General features: G+C 44.9%; 1 long non-coding RNA gene across 7 annotated transcripts; it reads left to right on the top strand.

Moving 5' to 3' along the window:
- The first annotated feature begins 891 nt into the window (after positions 1–891).
- Positions 892–9481, top strand: LOC127341717 (uncharacterized). Of its 7 annotated transcripts, none has more exons than XR_011754940.1 (9): positions 892–2267; positions 2365–2444; positions 2556–2702; positions 3188–3270; positions 4594–6918; positions 7005–7102; positions 7196–7342; positions 7827–7909; positions 9247–9481. It is a non-coding gene; the product is annotated as an uncharacterized lncRNA (long non-coding RNA). The 7 variants fall into 7 exon arrangements; XR_011754936.1 differs by having other exon boundaries at positions 2365–2462; XR_011754938.1 differs by having other exon boundaries at positions 892–2278.
- Positions 9482–15264: the final 5783 nt, after the last annotated feature.

Here is a 15264-nt window from a genome sequence, read left to right as displayed (position 1 = left end):
CCATGGACTGACCTGGGGCTTGTAAGTTTCTTTCTTTTTCTCCAAATTGATGCTTCCATTCCCCATGGTAAGCAGATCTAACAGAGAAGAGATTGTTTTTATTATGTCTCCATGCCACAAAATCATCCATACCATATGATGATATAGGTATTGAGAGAATTCTGTTCGCATCGATTGGGAAGAAATCCCTCTTACTAATTCCACATCCCAAGAGGGCCCCCCCTCTATCTTGGATGTTCTGGTTTTTTAACACACAGTTTCCTTTTAAGACAATTTTTTTCCTTTGGCAACAACTTAGAGACTGCCTTCTCTCTTTTTCTTTTTGCGGAAGAGAGACCGCCTTCCCTCTGGTGTGGAGGTTATTAAGCGGAACGGGCCGGGTAACAATTTGTGCCTGTTATTTGCAGTTCTGGAATCGACGACGCACATCATGTTTTCTTGCCCCGCTGCCCATTTTCTTTTGAGCTTCATCCATGAGGCTTTGGGGCCTAAGTGGCAGGCCTCGGTTCTCGGGTAGTTCGTTGAGGCCCACGCAAACAATACTGGTAGGAGGAGGCGCCTCTTCTGGTTATTGTTTGTGGCTTTGACCTTAACCTTATGGACTTTAACGTGTTTCTGACTCTGTCTTCAAATTCTTGGATTTGTTGCAGCAGTGGTGCCCGCTGTGTACACATCGGGAGAAGGATCGCCTGGATGGCATGTTGGATGATCATCTAGCGGCGGCACATCGCTTATCTACACCATCTAGTCGATGAGTTGCCCTATGTCTTAGGGTTGTATCACTTGTTGTTTTCTTTCGGGCGTGTTGTGATGTGGTGTAGCGGCCCAGGAAAAATACCGCTATTAGATTTTTTTTGTGCCTTTTCTTTTGTGCATAATCATGACATCATGCATATTTTTGAACTCCAAAATTATTTTATTAAACCCTATTTTATTTCTAAAATTAAACCCTCTCTTTGGATATCAAAATAAAACCTTTTAATTGTTTACAAAATAAACTCTTATGTGGTATATAAACCTCACCTCTCTCTTTAGTTATATAAAAACAAATTATTTTCAAACTAAACAAATTGAGTTTTGTTTCCAAAAACCTGCAGGATTTTCCAAGTTATTTCACAAGTTCTTTCCCTCTCTTCTATTTTATTTTCCTGCAAACATCTGTGAGAGAAAGAAAGAAGCAGTAGTAGAAAAAGAGAAGAGAAGCAGCAACTAGCAGCCCATCTACATGACCGATCATTTCTGCTGAAGGAAAAGCACATCCCATCTTCCTCACATGATCACGCTGGTTGACCTTGCCAACCACCCAGGTCACCTGCTCGTTTTCCCTCTCTACATCCCCATCGAGCCGCAGGAAAACCCTAGCCTTCTCCCTCTCGTGCCGCCGCCCTCTGCTACAACTCATCTGCGCCTCCTCCTGCTCGAGCTGCGGCAGCCCGGCTGCCGTTCGTCCCCCGCTCGGCTTCCTCCGCCCTGGCCGACGCCTCCCCGAGCTGCGCGCGCCTCTGTCCCGACCTCATCCGCGCGGAGCGCCTCGCCGCCGGCTCCTTCTTGCACGTCGCCCTCTCCCAGCTCGTCCTCAACCGCTGCGTCCCCGCGCCGCCAAGTCCGTCGCCGGAGCTCCTCGACTTCGCGTCTGCACCACCTCAAGCCCCGCCGTCGGCCTCGCCGTCCGCCGCCACAAGTTCTGCACGACGCCGAGCCAGCACCCACGTCCTCCTGTGTAGCGCCTTGATCACCACCAGATCGCTCTTAGGCTGCCTGCCTCGCTCCTCCAGCTGAATGTCTTTCTTAAGCGTGTGCGCGTGCCCGCAAGCTGTTCGACAGCAGCTGCAGTCCAAGTCCACGCGCGCCTGGCCGCCTTGTACCTGTCGCGTTCCATGCTCAGCAGCAGCAGCTACCATTGACATCAGACACGCTCCTATTCATCCATCCACCTGCCTGCTTGCTTGCTTAGCTCCACACGCATGCAACCATCCAGCAGCCATCCTGCTTAGCTTAGCTAGCTAATACCATTCTGTCACCATGTCTGTGTAGTTTTTCCGATCTGTCCGACCGTGTTGCCGCTTAAGATCTTTTTCCCGGCGTCCACTACTTCGACTATGGGGACGTCAAGATGGTGGAGACATGACTACTTCCGCGACCAGCGCCTCCCTGTGTGTTCACCATAGCTTCAAGGCTCAAACTTTGTTCAGGTTCGTCAGTTGTGGTACACCGTCCAGAACTGCTTCATTTTGGCAGCGGGTCTCCTTCTGCTCAACATCTACGTGGTAGCCATCTGGTTCGTGCCTTCGTTTCTGCTGTGATCTCCTTGGTTCAAAACCCGGCCAAATAAATCCATCATTTTTCCCCTTTGTTGTCGTTCAGATCCCACGCTTGGAGAAGTTCAGTCTACACGTGTGTCGTCAATCTAAATCAGCATCGTCAAAGCAGCCGAGTGGCTTAAGGTCTTGATCTCTTCCCTGGTCGGTATCTTGATCCTCCCCCTGTGCGACCTGAGTTAAAATCCTCACTCACAGTGGCCATCTAAATCAACTCTTTTCTCTGTTTTGGTTCAGATATTATGGCCAGAGATGTTTCAGTTTGCGTGGGAGCCTTTCCAAAATCAGCACCAGCAAGCAGTCTAGCTGTTTTGTTTCCTCTCTCTCCAAACGATACTATACTCAATTCCAGGGATGCAATTTAACAGTTGCCGCTTCAGTCAGGTCCGGCCCGGTTCTAATACCCATCTCTGCTAATCTTTCTTTTTGCAAAATCTTGGTTATATCATATCTTGTGATTGGTAAATCCAAACAATACAAATAAAATGTCTATTTTTATCAGAAAAATATGAGGAATCTGAATATGCCATCTATATAATGTTTTGCATGTCACATCATGCCGTGTCGTGTTAGTTTGCATCACACCTAATAACTAATATGCGGAGTAATTGGAATTGCCGGATACGGTTTCCCGCTCCGTTTAATTTGTGTAGCTCACCCATGCCATGCTTACACCATGCTAATCAACATTTAATATTCGGGATAGATAAACAACTCGAACCTAATAATTGATTGTCGGAATTCCGATTCCGTTTAATATGGATAAGTTGCGTCGCATCATGTTTGCTTTGCCATGCATGCATATCATATCTTCATCATGCCGATTCTTTTGCCGTAGTAGTAAGTTGTGCATCCGTTGTTTGTTGTAGCGATTTGCTTCTTCACGGATAGGCCGTCGAGTTGGTACGAGCTACGACAAGTTCTCCGGATGTCCCTCGGCAAGCTTTAACAGGCAAGCATTTCCCTTATACTCCTGCCCCTGCAGAAGTCGCTCACCATTTTATTTTGCCTTCTCCCTCATGCTATCCTTGAGTTGCGTTCTTGTCACGTGTCCTTTCCACTTGTTACCTCAAGCAGCCCATATTGCCACGGCTATTGTTTGGTTATCGGGTCTGCCTCGCGAGTCATAGTGCATGCTAGTGCTATTTATATCGTGTTACCGTTATTGTTATCTTATCGGGTTATCAGTTGGGAATCATGACACATGGGTTATGGATATATCTGTTGAGGCTATCATGGTTACTTGTTAATAATTGTCAGCGGAGACATCGGTGGGTCAGTTGCTCGTTTTATGACGGCTCACTTGTGTTTCTTTAAAGCTTAAGACCCGAGTTCTTGTTATCTGTTTCGAGACTGAGCGCTCTAACCACACGTGGGTATGCTTCTGGGTCTCCCCTCGACCACTGCCGGAATCTACAGCTTTGTCCAGTGGCCACAACTAGTTTGCAATGTTTTACCATTTGTCGTTCGCGTGCATGCCAGCTTGTTACTTATTTACTTTGGGAAGCCCCTGGGTGCCTTGTATCCCTTGTTTCTGGTATGCACGTATAGGTGCGGCACGAGCGTTTATCGCGTGCTGAAGCGGGTCATTCGCCCCAGTGTGTGTTTTGACCCTCGGAAGTCGTGGTCGCAAACAGCTAGGTCCGTCTCGGAGATACGGCCGGACTTCGATTCGGGTTCAACTTGGTTAGGTGGCTTCCTGGACATTGTTGTCGTGAAGGAGAGTGCGAGTCGTGATATCCACCTGTCGCAAGTGGGTTGATCGTGCGTGTGGGCACATTTGGGCACCCCTGCAGGGTTAAATCTTATCGATAAGCCGCGTCCGCGGTTATGGACGACTTGGAGCTGTATGACTCGACCATAGACAACTTACACCTGTTGTTTTCCATACTAATAACTTGCGTAGTAAGTTAGCACAACTTAAATAATAACTGGTTAAAACTTGTCAACCGTGTGAGTGCCCTTGTAAGTACTTCCTTGCGAGAGGGGAACACGTCGGCTGAGTTATGTTTGCAGAGTATAGAACTGTTAGTTTATGCGCTCTCTCATCTTCTCTGATTAGACGACTGTTGTAGAGTGTTTCTATAGGTTTTTAGTGCTTGCGCGCTGCCGCTTAACCCCACCATATTGCCTATGACGTTCCTCTTGCGTCCTCTAAGTCCCCTGCGTGCCTCAAGTACAAAGGACGACTGGTTGACGAATGCTTATGCGTCTTGAAGTCTTGTTAAGTACGAACCCGTACTTATTGCTGCTTCTACGGGACATAACCGGGCAGGTATGAAGATATGTTCGATGAAGACGACGCTAGCAAGGTTACCCTTCCGGCTTGGCCTGGGCAGGGTTATGGACGCCACTGGTTATCTTCAGGACTCTTAGTCCAATTTGTATCTTGTCCGTACTCGGACGTATTTGATCTTCTGTATGATTCGGATCTTTGTATTGTATATTTGTATCTTGACTCGTTGGAGTCGTTGTTGTAATATATTTGTTTCTTGTGGGCTCTATTGTAATCCTGTTGTAATGTTACTGCTCGTGAATGATTCCACCCGCATCACGTGCATGCTTCGGCGTGTACGAGGCGCTTGGTGGTGCGTCTCCTAAAATCGATATCGTGTGGATTTCGGCGGATTCGCTGGGATCCTCATGGTACCGGTTTTGGGGCGTCACAAGTTGGTATCAGAGCATCAGGTTGACGATATCCCACTAGTCCAGCCTTTAGGATAACCTTGCCAACGGTCGTTGAGTTTAGAGTGTAAAACCTATTTTTCTAAAATTCGTTGGATAGATCTGATTAGATCTGTTTTTCTCCTCATCTCTATTCTTTCTCCTCTTACCTATGCGAGTTTTGAGTCTGCTCTCTTGTCTGAGTTTTCCGAGTCTTAGGTCCGACGTGGGTTGGACGATCTTTGCCCCTCACCTATTAGGTTCGATCTTCGGAGGATCCAGACGGAAGCGCATCATCAACAGCGGAACAACGACTCCTTGTTAGTGGTGTTGACCGAACAACGTGGAGCAAGAACCCTTGTTAGTGGTGTCGAGGAGATCGACACGCCGCTAGAAGATTCGATAGTTTCCCCTCTCTTCCCCCGTACCTGGACGTGGGATCTCGGGGCGCGATCCCTTGTTAGTGGTGTCGATTGTAGCGGCCCAGGAAAAATACCGCTATTAGATTTTTTTTGTGCCTTTTCTTTTGTGCATAATCATGACATCATGCATATTTTTGAACTCCAAAATTATTTTATTAAACCCTATTTTATTTCTAAAATTAAACCCTCTCTTTGGATATCAAAATAAAACCTTTTAATTGTTTACAAAATAAACTCTTATGTGGTATATAAACCTCACCTCTCTCTTTAGTTATATAAAAACAAATTATTTTCAAACTAAACAAATTGAGTTTTGTTTCCAAAAACCTGCAGGATTTTCCAAGTTATTTCACAAGTTCTTTCCCTCTCTTCTATTTTATTTTCCTGCAAACATCTGTGAGAGAAAGAAAGAAGCAGTAGTAGAAAAAGAGAAGAGAAGCAGCAACTAGCAGCCCATCTACATGACCGATCATTTCTGCTGAAGGAAAAGCACATCCCATCTTCCTCACATGATCACGCTGGTTGACCTTGCCAACCACCCAGGTCACCTGCTCGTTTTCCCTCTCTACATCCCCATCGAGCCGCAGGAAAACCCTAGCCTTCTCCCTCTCGTGCCGCCGCCCTCTGCTACAACTCATCTGCGCCTCCTCCTGCTCGAGCTGCGGCAGCCCGGCTGCCGTTCGTCCCCCGCTCGGCTTCCTCCGCCCTGGCCGACGCCTCCCCGAGCTGCGCGCGCCTCTGTCCCGACCTCATCCGCGCGGAGCGCCTCGCCGCCGGCTCCTTCTTGCACGTCGCCCTCTCCCAGCTCGTCCTCAACCGCTGCGTCCCCGCGCCGCCAAGTCCGTCGCCGGAGCTCCTCGACTTCGCGTCTGCACCACCTCAAGCCCCGCCGTCGGCCTCGCCGTCCGCCGCCACAAGTTCTGCACGACGCCGAGCCAGCACCCACGTCCTCCTGTGTAGCGCCTTGATCACCACCAGATCGCTCTTAGGCTGCCTGCCTCGCTCCTCCAGCTGAATGTCTTTCTTAAGCGTGTGCGCGTGCCCGCAAGCTGTTCGACAGCAGCTGCAGTCCAAGTCCACGCGCGCCTGGCCGCCTTGTACCTGTCGCGTTCCATGCTCAGCAGCAGCAGCTACCATTGACATCAGACACGCTCCTATTCATCCATCCACCTGCCTGCTTGCTTGCTTAGCTCCACACGCATGCAACCATCCAGCAGCCATCCTGCTTAGCTTAGCTAGCTAATACCATTCTGTCACCATGTCTGTGTAGTTTTTCCGATCTGTCCGACCGTGTTGCCGCTTAAGATCTTTTTCCCGGCGTCCACTACTTCGACTATGGGGACGTCAAGATGGTGGAGACATGACTACTTCCGCGACCAGCGCCTCCCTGTGTGTTCACCATAGCTTCAAGGCTCAAACTTTGTTCAGGTTCGTCAGTTGTGGTACACTGTCCAGAACTGCTTCATTTTGGCAGCGGGTCTACTTCTGCTCAACATCTACGTGGTAGCCATCTGGTTCGTGCCTTCGTTTCTGCTGTGATCTCCTTGGTTCAAAACCCGGCCAAATAAATCCATCATTTTTCCCCTTTGTTGTCGTTCAGATCCCACGCTTGGAGAAGTTCAGTCTACACGTGTGTCGTCAATCTAAATCAGCATCGTCAAAGCAGCCGAGTGGCTTAAGGTCTTGATCTCTTCCCTGGTCGGTATCTTGATCCTCCCCCTGTGCGACCTGAGTTAAAATCCTCACTCACAGTGGCCATCTAAATCAACTCTTTTCTCTGTTTTGGTTCAGATATTATGGCCAGAGATGTTTCAGTTTGCGTGGGAGCCTTTCCAAAATCAGCACCAGCAAGCAGTCTAGCTGTTTTGTTTCCTCTCTCTCCAAACGATACTATACTCAATTCCAGGGATGCAATTTAACAGTTGCCGCTTCAGTCAGGTCCGGCCCGGTTCTAATACCCATCTCTGCTAATCTTTCTTTTTGCAAAATCTTGGTTATATCATATCTTGTGATTGGTAAATCCAACAATACAAATAAAATGTCTATTTTTATCAGAAAAATATGAGGAATCTGAATATGCCATCTATATAATGTTTTGCATGTCACATCATGCCGTGTCGTGTTAGTTTGCATCACACCTAATAACTAATATGCGGAGTAATTGGAATTGCCGGATACGGTTTCCCGCTCCGTTTAATTTGTGTAGCTCACCCATGCCATGCTTACACCATGCTAATCAACATTTAATATTCGGGATAGATAAACAACTCGAACCTAATAATTGATTGTCGGAATTCCGATTCCGTTTAATATGGATAAGTTGCGTCGCATCATGTTTGCTTTGCCATGCATGCATATCATATCTTCATCATGCCGATTCTTTTGCCGTAGTAGTAAGTTGTGCATCCGTTGTTTGTTGTAGCGATTTGCTTCTTCACGGATAGGCCGTCGAGTTGGTACGAGCTACGACAAGTTCTCCGGATGTCCCTCGGCAAGCTTTAACAGGCAAGCATTTCCCTTATACTCCTGCCCCTGCAGAAGTCGCTCACCATTTTATTTTGCCTTCTCCCTCATGCTATCCTTGAGTTGCGTTCTTGTCACGTGTCCTTTCCACTTGTTACCTCAAGCAGCCCATATTGCCACCATCACCTCCCACGGCTATTGTTTGGTTATCGGGTCTGCCTCGCGAGTCATAGTGCATGCTAGTGCTATTTATATCGTGTTACCGTTATTGTTATCTTATCGGGTTATCAGTTGGGAATCATGACACATGGGTTATGGATATATCTGTTGAGGCTATCATGGTTACTTGTTAATAATTGTCAGCGGAGACATCGGTGGGTCAGTTGCTCGTTTTATGACGGCTCACTTGTGTTTCTTTAAAGCTTAAGACCCGAGTTCTTGTTATCTGTTCCGAGACTGAGCGCTCTAACCACACGTGGGTATGCTTCTGGGTCTCCCCTCGACCACTGCCGGAATCTACAGCTTTGTCCAGTGGCCACAACTAGTTTGCAATGTTTTACCATTTGTCGTTCGCGTGCATGCCAGCTTGTTACTTATTTACTTTGGGAAGCCCCTGGGTGCCTTGTATCCCTTGTTTCTGGTATGCACGTATAGGTGCGGCACGAGCGTTTATCGCGTGCTGAAGCGGGTCATTCGCCCCAGTGTGTGTTTTGACCCTCAGAAGTCGTGGTCGCAAACAGCTAGGTCCGTCTCGGAGATACGGCCGGACTTCGATTCGGGTTCAACTTGGTTAGGTGGCTTCCTGGACATTGTTGTCGTGAAGGAGAGTGCGAGTCGTGATATCCACCTGTCGCAAGTGGGTTGATCGTGCGTGTGGGCACATTTGGGCACCCCTGCAGGGTTAAATCTTATCGATAAGCCGCGTCCGCGGTTATGGACGACTTGGAGCTGTATGACTCGACCATAGACAACTTACACCTGTTGTTTTCCATACTAATAACTTGCGTAGTAAGTTAGCACAACTTAAATAATAACTGGTTAAAACTTGTCAACCGTGTGAGTGCCCTTGTAAGTACTTCCTTGCGAGAGGGGAAACACGTCGGCTGCGTTATGTTTGCAGAGTATAGAACTGTTAGTTTATGCGCTCTCTCATCTTCTCTGATTAGACGACTGTTGTAGAGTGTTTCTATAGGTTTTTAGTGCTTGCGCGCTGCCGCTTAACCCCACCATATTGCCTATGACGTTCCTCTTGCGTCCTCTAAGTCCCCTGCGTGCCTCAAGTACAAAGGACGACTGGTTGACGAATGCTTATACGTCTTGAAGTCTTGTTAAGTACGAACCCGTACTTATTGCTGCTTCTACGGGACATAACCGGGCAGGTATGAAGATATGTTCGATGAAGACGACGCTAGCAAGGTTACCCTTCCGGCTTGGCCTGGGCAGGGTTATGGACGCCACTGGTTATCTTCAGGACTCTTAGTCCAATTTGTATCTTGTCCGTACTCGGACGTATTTGATCTTCTGTATGATTCGGATCTTTGTATTGTATATTTGTATCTTGACTCGTTGGAGTCGTTGTTGTAATATATTTGTTTCTTGTGGGCTCTATTGTAATCCTGTTGTAATGTTACTGCTCGTGAATGATTCCACCCGCATCGCGTGCATGCTTCGGCGTGTACGAGGCGCTTGGTGGGGCGTCTCCTAAAATCGATATCGTGTGGATTTCGGCGGATTCGCTGGGATCCTCATGGTACCGGTTTTGGGGCGTCACATGTGGCCCCGACTAACCTTATGGTCTTCGTCAGTTTCTGCTTGTACTAGAACCTTGTATGGATGTGGTTGCTTTATTTATAAAGCGGGGTAAAAGTCTATTTCGAGGAGGAGAAGAACTGGCACTAGAGACCCGATCGATCGGTTAGGTCACAGGGCTTTTGGGCTCGGGGGCAAACACTGTGACTAGGACGGGTAAAAAAAACATGTTGTGTATTTTGTTTGGTTGCCCACAAGGGATTTTTTACGGCCCATGAGAGAAAGGGTGCGGCTGTTGAAAGGACGAGATGTCGCCTAGAGGGCGTGTGTAGGCATTTTAAAAACTATTACAAATTTAGCTTGTAAGAATGCCGAATTAAACTAACGTTCATTTTACAAGCACAAAACCTAAATATAATAGGCTCAACTAAGTGCAACAATAACAACTAAAGTTAAGAAATATAGGTACAAGATATATGAACACAAGTGATAGCAAGATATAAGTACTTCAAGTACGATGGCTATCACAAGAAAAGTAAACTCAGATATAGAGATAACCAAGGCACGTGGAGATAAAGATGTAATCATGTGTTCCCCCACATGAAATGAGGTATGTCACGTTGGAAAGATGCGGGCTACCACGAAGGTCTCCCGAACGCCACAGAGCTCATCTTCTTCTCCAAGCCAATACCACGATGACAAAGGCCTTTCCCTTATGGTTAGTTATTCCTCCACTCCGGATATGGCAAGCTCCACAACCACTTAATACCTCCATGAAGCAGAAGCCCAAGACTCTTGACAATTGATACGTCTCCAACGTATCTATAATTTCTGATGTTCCATGCTTGTTTTATGACAATACCGACATGTTTTGTTCACATTTTATGTCATATTTATGCGTTTTCCGGAACTAACCTATTGACGAGATGCCGAAAGGCCAGTTGCTGTTTTCTGCTGTTTTTGGTTTCAGAAATCCTAGTAAGAAAATATTTTCGGAATCGGACGAAATCAACACCGAAAGTCTTAGAATTCCCGGAAGCTTCCGGAACATCGAAGGAGAGTCGGAGGCGGGCAGCAGGGGGCCCACACCATAAGGCAGCGCGGGTGGCCCCCTGGCCGCGCCAGCCTATGGTGTGGGGGCCCCAGCCGCCTCCTTGCGCCGCCTCTCCGCCTATATATTCGTCCCTGACCTAAAAACATCGAGCAGTTCGACGAAACCAGAGAAAACCTTCCAGAGCCGCCGCCATCGCGAAGCCAAGATCTGGGGGACAGGAGTCTCTGTTCCGGCACGCCGCCGGGACGGGGAAGTGCCCCCGGAAGGCTTCTCCATCGACACCACCGCCATCTTCATCGCCGCTGCTGTCTCCCATGAGGAGGGAGTAGTTCTTCCTCGAGGCTAAGGGGCTGTACCGGTAGCTATGTGGTTAATCTCTCTCCTATGTGCTTCAATACAATGATCTCATGAGCTGCTTTACATGATTGAGATTCATATGAGTTTTGTATCACTATTCTTCTATGTGCTACTCTAGTGATGTTATTAAAGTATTCTATTCCTCCTGCATGCTGTAAAGTGGACAGTGTGTGCATCATGTAGTACTTGGCGTAGTTTATGATCGTGATCTCTTATAGATTGTGAAGTTAACTATTACTATGATGGTATTGATGCGATCTATTCCTCCTTTCATAGTGTGAAGGTTACGGTGTGCATGCTACGTTAGTACTTGGTTTAGTTGTGTTGATCTGTCGTGCACTCTAAGGTTATTTAAATATGAACATTGAATTGTGGAGCTTGTTAACTCCGGCATTGGGGGTTCGTGTAATCCTACGCAATGTGTTCATCATCCAACAAGAGAGTGTAGAGTATGCATTTATCTATTCTGTTATGTGATCAATGTTGAGAGTGTCCACTAGTGAAAGTATGATCCCTAGGCCTTGTTCCTAAATACTGCTATCGCTGCTTGTTTACTGTTTTACTGCGTTACTACTGCTGCGTTACTACTGCTTGTTTACTGTCCTGGGCAAAGCACTTTTCTGGTGCCGTTGCTACTACTTATTTATACCACCTGTATTTCACTATCTCTTCGCCGAACTAGTGCACCTATTAGGTGTGTTGGGGACACAAGAGACTTCTTGCTTTGTGGTTGCAGGGTTGCATGAGAGGGATATCTTTGACCTCTTCCTCCCTGAGTTCGATAAACCTTGGGTGATCCACTTAAGGGAAACTTGCTGCTGTTCTACAAACCTCTGCTCTTGGAGGCCCAACACTGTCTACAGGAAAATGAGGGGGCGTAGACATCAAGCTATTTTCTGGCGCCGTTGCCGGGGAGGAAAGATAAAAGGCACTCACACTCCGGATCTCGGCTACTAAGCTATTTTCCGGCGCCGTTGTAAGTACTCGAAGCTATTTCCTTTAGATCCTGCAATTGCAACTTTTTGTTTCTTGTTTACACTAGTTAGGCATAATGGAAAACAACAAAAATATGAGAGATCTTTATGAACTTTATCTTGAATTAGGACATGATGTGTTTGAAGAGAGAATTAAAAAACCCATGGAACTTTATATGCATGCTAATGGGAATGTTATTAATATGAATGCTTTGAACACTATTGTTGCTAATGCTATGGAAAATTCTAAGCTTGGGGAAGCTAGTTTTGATGAGCATGATCTTTTTAGTCCCCCAAGCATTGAGGAGAAAATTTACTTTGATGATACTATGCCTCCTATATTTGATGATGAGAATAATAATGATAGCTACTTTGTTGAATTTGCTCCCACTACAACTAATAAAATTGATTATGGCTATGTGGAGAGTAATAATTTTATGCATGAGACTCATGATAAGAAAGCTTTATGTGATAGTTATATTGTTGAGTTTGCTCATGTTGCTACTGAAAGTTATTATGAGAGAGGAAAATATGGTTGTAGAAATTTTCATGTTACTAAAACACCTCTCTATGGGCTGAAATTTTTGAAGCTACACTTGTTTTATCTTTCTATGCTTGTTGCATTATGCTTCTTGAATTTGTTTATTTACAAGATTCCTTTTCATAGGAAGCATGTTAGACTTAAAATGTGTTTCAAAATTTGCCTTTTGATGCTCTCTTTTGCTTCAAATACAATTTCTTGCGAGTGCATCATTAAAACTGCTGAGCCCATCTTAATGGCTATAAAGAAAGAACTTCTTGGGAGATAACCCATGTGTTATTTTGCTACAGTACTTTGTTTTATATTTGTGTCTTGAAAGTTGTTTACTACTGTAGCAACCTCTCCTTATCTTAGTTTTGTGTTTTGTTGTGGCAAGTAAAGTCTTTGATAGAAAAGTTCATACTAGATTTGGATTACTGCGCAGAAACAGATTTCTTTGCTGTCACGAATCTGGGCTGTTTTCTCTGTAGGTAACTCAGCAAATTATGCCAATTTACGTGAGTGATCCTCAGATATGTACGCAACTTTAATTCAATTTGAGCATTTTCATTTGAGCAAGTCTGGTGCCTCGATAAAATTCGTCAATACGAACTGTTCTGTTTTGACAGATTCTGCCTTTTATTTCGCATTGCCTCTTTTGCTATGTTGGATGAATTTCTTTGATCCATTAATGTCCAGTAGCTTTATGCAATGTCCAGAAGTGTTAAGAATGATTGTGTCACCTCTGAACATGTTAATTTTTATTGTCCACTAACCCTCTAATGAGTTGTTCTAAGTTTGGTGTGGAGGAAGTTTTCAAGGATCAAGAGAGGAGTATGATATATTATGATCAAGGAGAGTGAAAGCTCTAAGCTTGGGGATGCCCCGGTGGTTCACCCCTGCATATATCAAGAAGACTCAAGCGTCTAAGCTTGGGGATGCCCAAGGCATCCCCTTCTTCATCGACAAATTATCAGGTTCCTCCCCTGAAACTATATTTTTATTCGATCACATCTTATGTACTTTACTTGGAGCGTCTGTGTGCTTTTGTTTTTGTTTTTGTTTGAATAAATGATTGTGTGGGAGAGAGACACGCTCCGCTGGTTCATATGAACACATGTGTTCTTAGCTTTTAATTTTCATGGCGAAGTTTCTTCTTCGTTAAATTGTTGTATGGTTGGAATTGGAAAATGATACATGTAGTAAATTGCTAAAATGTCTTGGATAATGTGATACTTGGCAATTGTTGTGCTCATGTTTAAGCTCTTGCATCATATACTTTGCACCCATTAATGAAGAAATACATAGAGTATGCTAAAATTTGGTTTGCATATTTGGTCTCTCTAAAGTCTAGATAATTTCTAGTATTGAGTTTGAACAACAAGGAAGACGGTGTAGAGTCTTATAATGTTTACAATATGTCTTTTATGTGAGTTTTGCTGCACCGCTTCATCCTTGTGTTTGTTTCAAATAACCTTGCTAACCTAAACCTTGTATCGAGAGGGAATACTTCTCATGCATCCAAATACTTGAGCCAACCACTATGCCATTTGTGTCCACCATACCTACCTACTACATGGTATTTCTCCGCCATTCCAAAGTAAATTGCTTGAGTGCTACCTTTAAATTTCCATTCTTCACCTTTACAATATATAGCTCATGGGACAAATAGCTTAAAAACTATTGTGGTATTGAATATGTACTTATGCATTTTATCTCTTATTAAGTTGCTTGTTGTGCGATAACCATGTTCCTGGGGACGCCATCAACTACCCTTTGTTGAATATCTTGTGAGTTGCTATGCATGTTCGTCTTGTCTGAAGTAAGGGAGATCTACCACCTTATGGTTAGAGCATGCATATTGTTAGAGAAGAACATTGGGCCGCTAACTAAAGCCATGATCCATGGTGGAAGTTTCAGTTTTGGACAATATCCTCAATCTCAAATGAGAAAATTAATTGTTGTTACATGCTTATGCATAAAAGAGGAGTCCATTATCTGTTGTCTATGTTGTCCCGGTATGGATGTCTAAGTTGAGAATAATCAATAGCGAGAAATCCGATGCGAGCTTTCTCCTTAGACCTTTGTACAGGCGGCATAGAGGTACCCCTTTGTGACACTTGGTTAAAACATGTGCATTGCGATGATCCCGGTAGTCCAAGCTAATTAGGACAAGGTGCGGGCACTATTAGTATACTATGCATGAGGCTTGCAACTTGTAAGATATAATTTACATGATACATATGCTTTATTACTACCGTTGACAAAATTGTTTCTTGTTTTCAAAATCAAAGCTCTAGCACAAATATAGCAATCGATGCTTTCCTCTTTGAAGGACCATTCTTTTACTTTTATTGTTGAGTCAGTTCACCTATCTCTCTCCACCTCAAGAAGAAAACACTTGTGTGAACTGTGCATTGATTCCTACATACTTGCATATTGCACTTGTTATATTACTCTATGTTGACAATATCCATGAGATATACATGTTATAAGTTGAAAGCAACCGCTGAAACTTAATCTTCCTATGTGTTGCTTCAATGCCTTTACTTTGAATTATTGCTTTATGAGTTAACTCTTATGCAAGACTTATTGATGCTTGTCTTGAAGTACTATTCATGAAAAGTCTTTGCTATATGATTCACTTGTTTACTCATTGCATTTACGTTGTTTCTAATCGCTGCATTCATCTCATATGCTTTACAATAGTATGATTAAGATTATGTTGGTAGCATGTCACCTC

This window comes from Lolium perenne, chromosome 3 (genome assembly GCF_019359855.2).
Source record: "Lolium perenne isolate Kyuss_39 chromosome 3, Kyuss_2.0, whole genome shotgun sequence".
NCBI classification, from domain to species: domain Eukaryota; kingdom Viridiplantae; phylum Streptophyta; class Magnoliopsida; order Poales; family Poaceae; genus Lolium; species Lolium perenne.
Note: the sequence above shows the minus strand (reverse complement) of the source record. Positions and strands in the feature narration are given on the sequence as shown.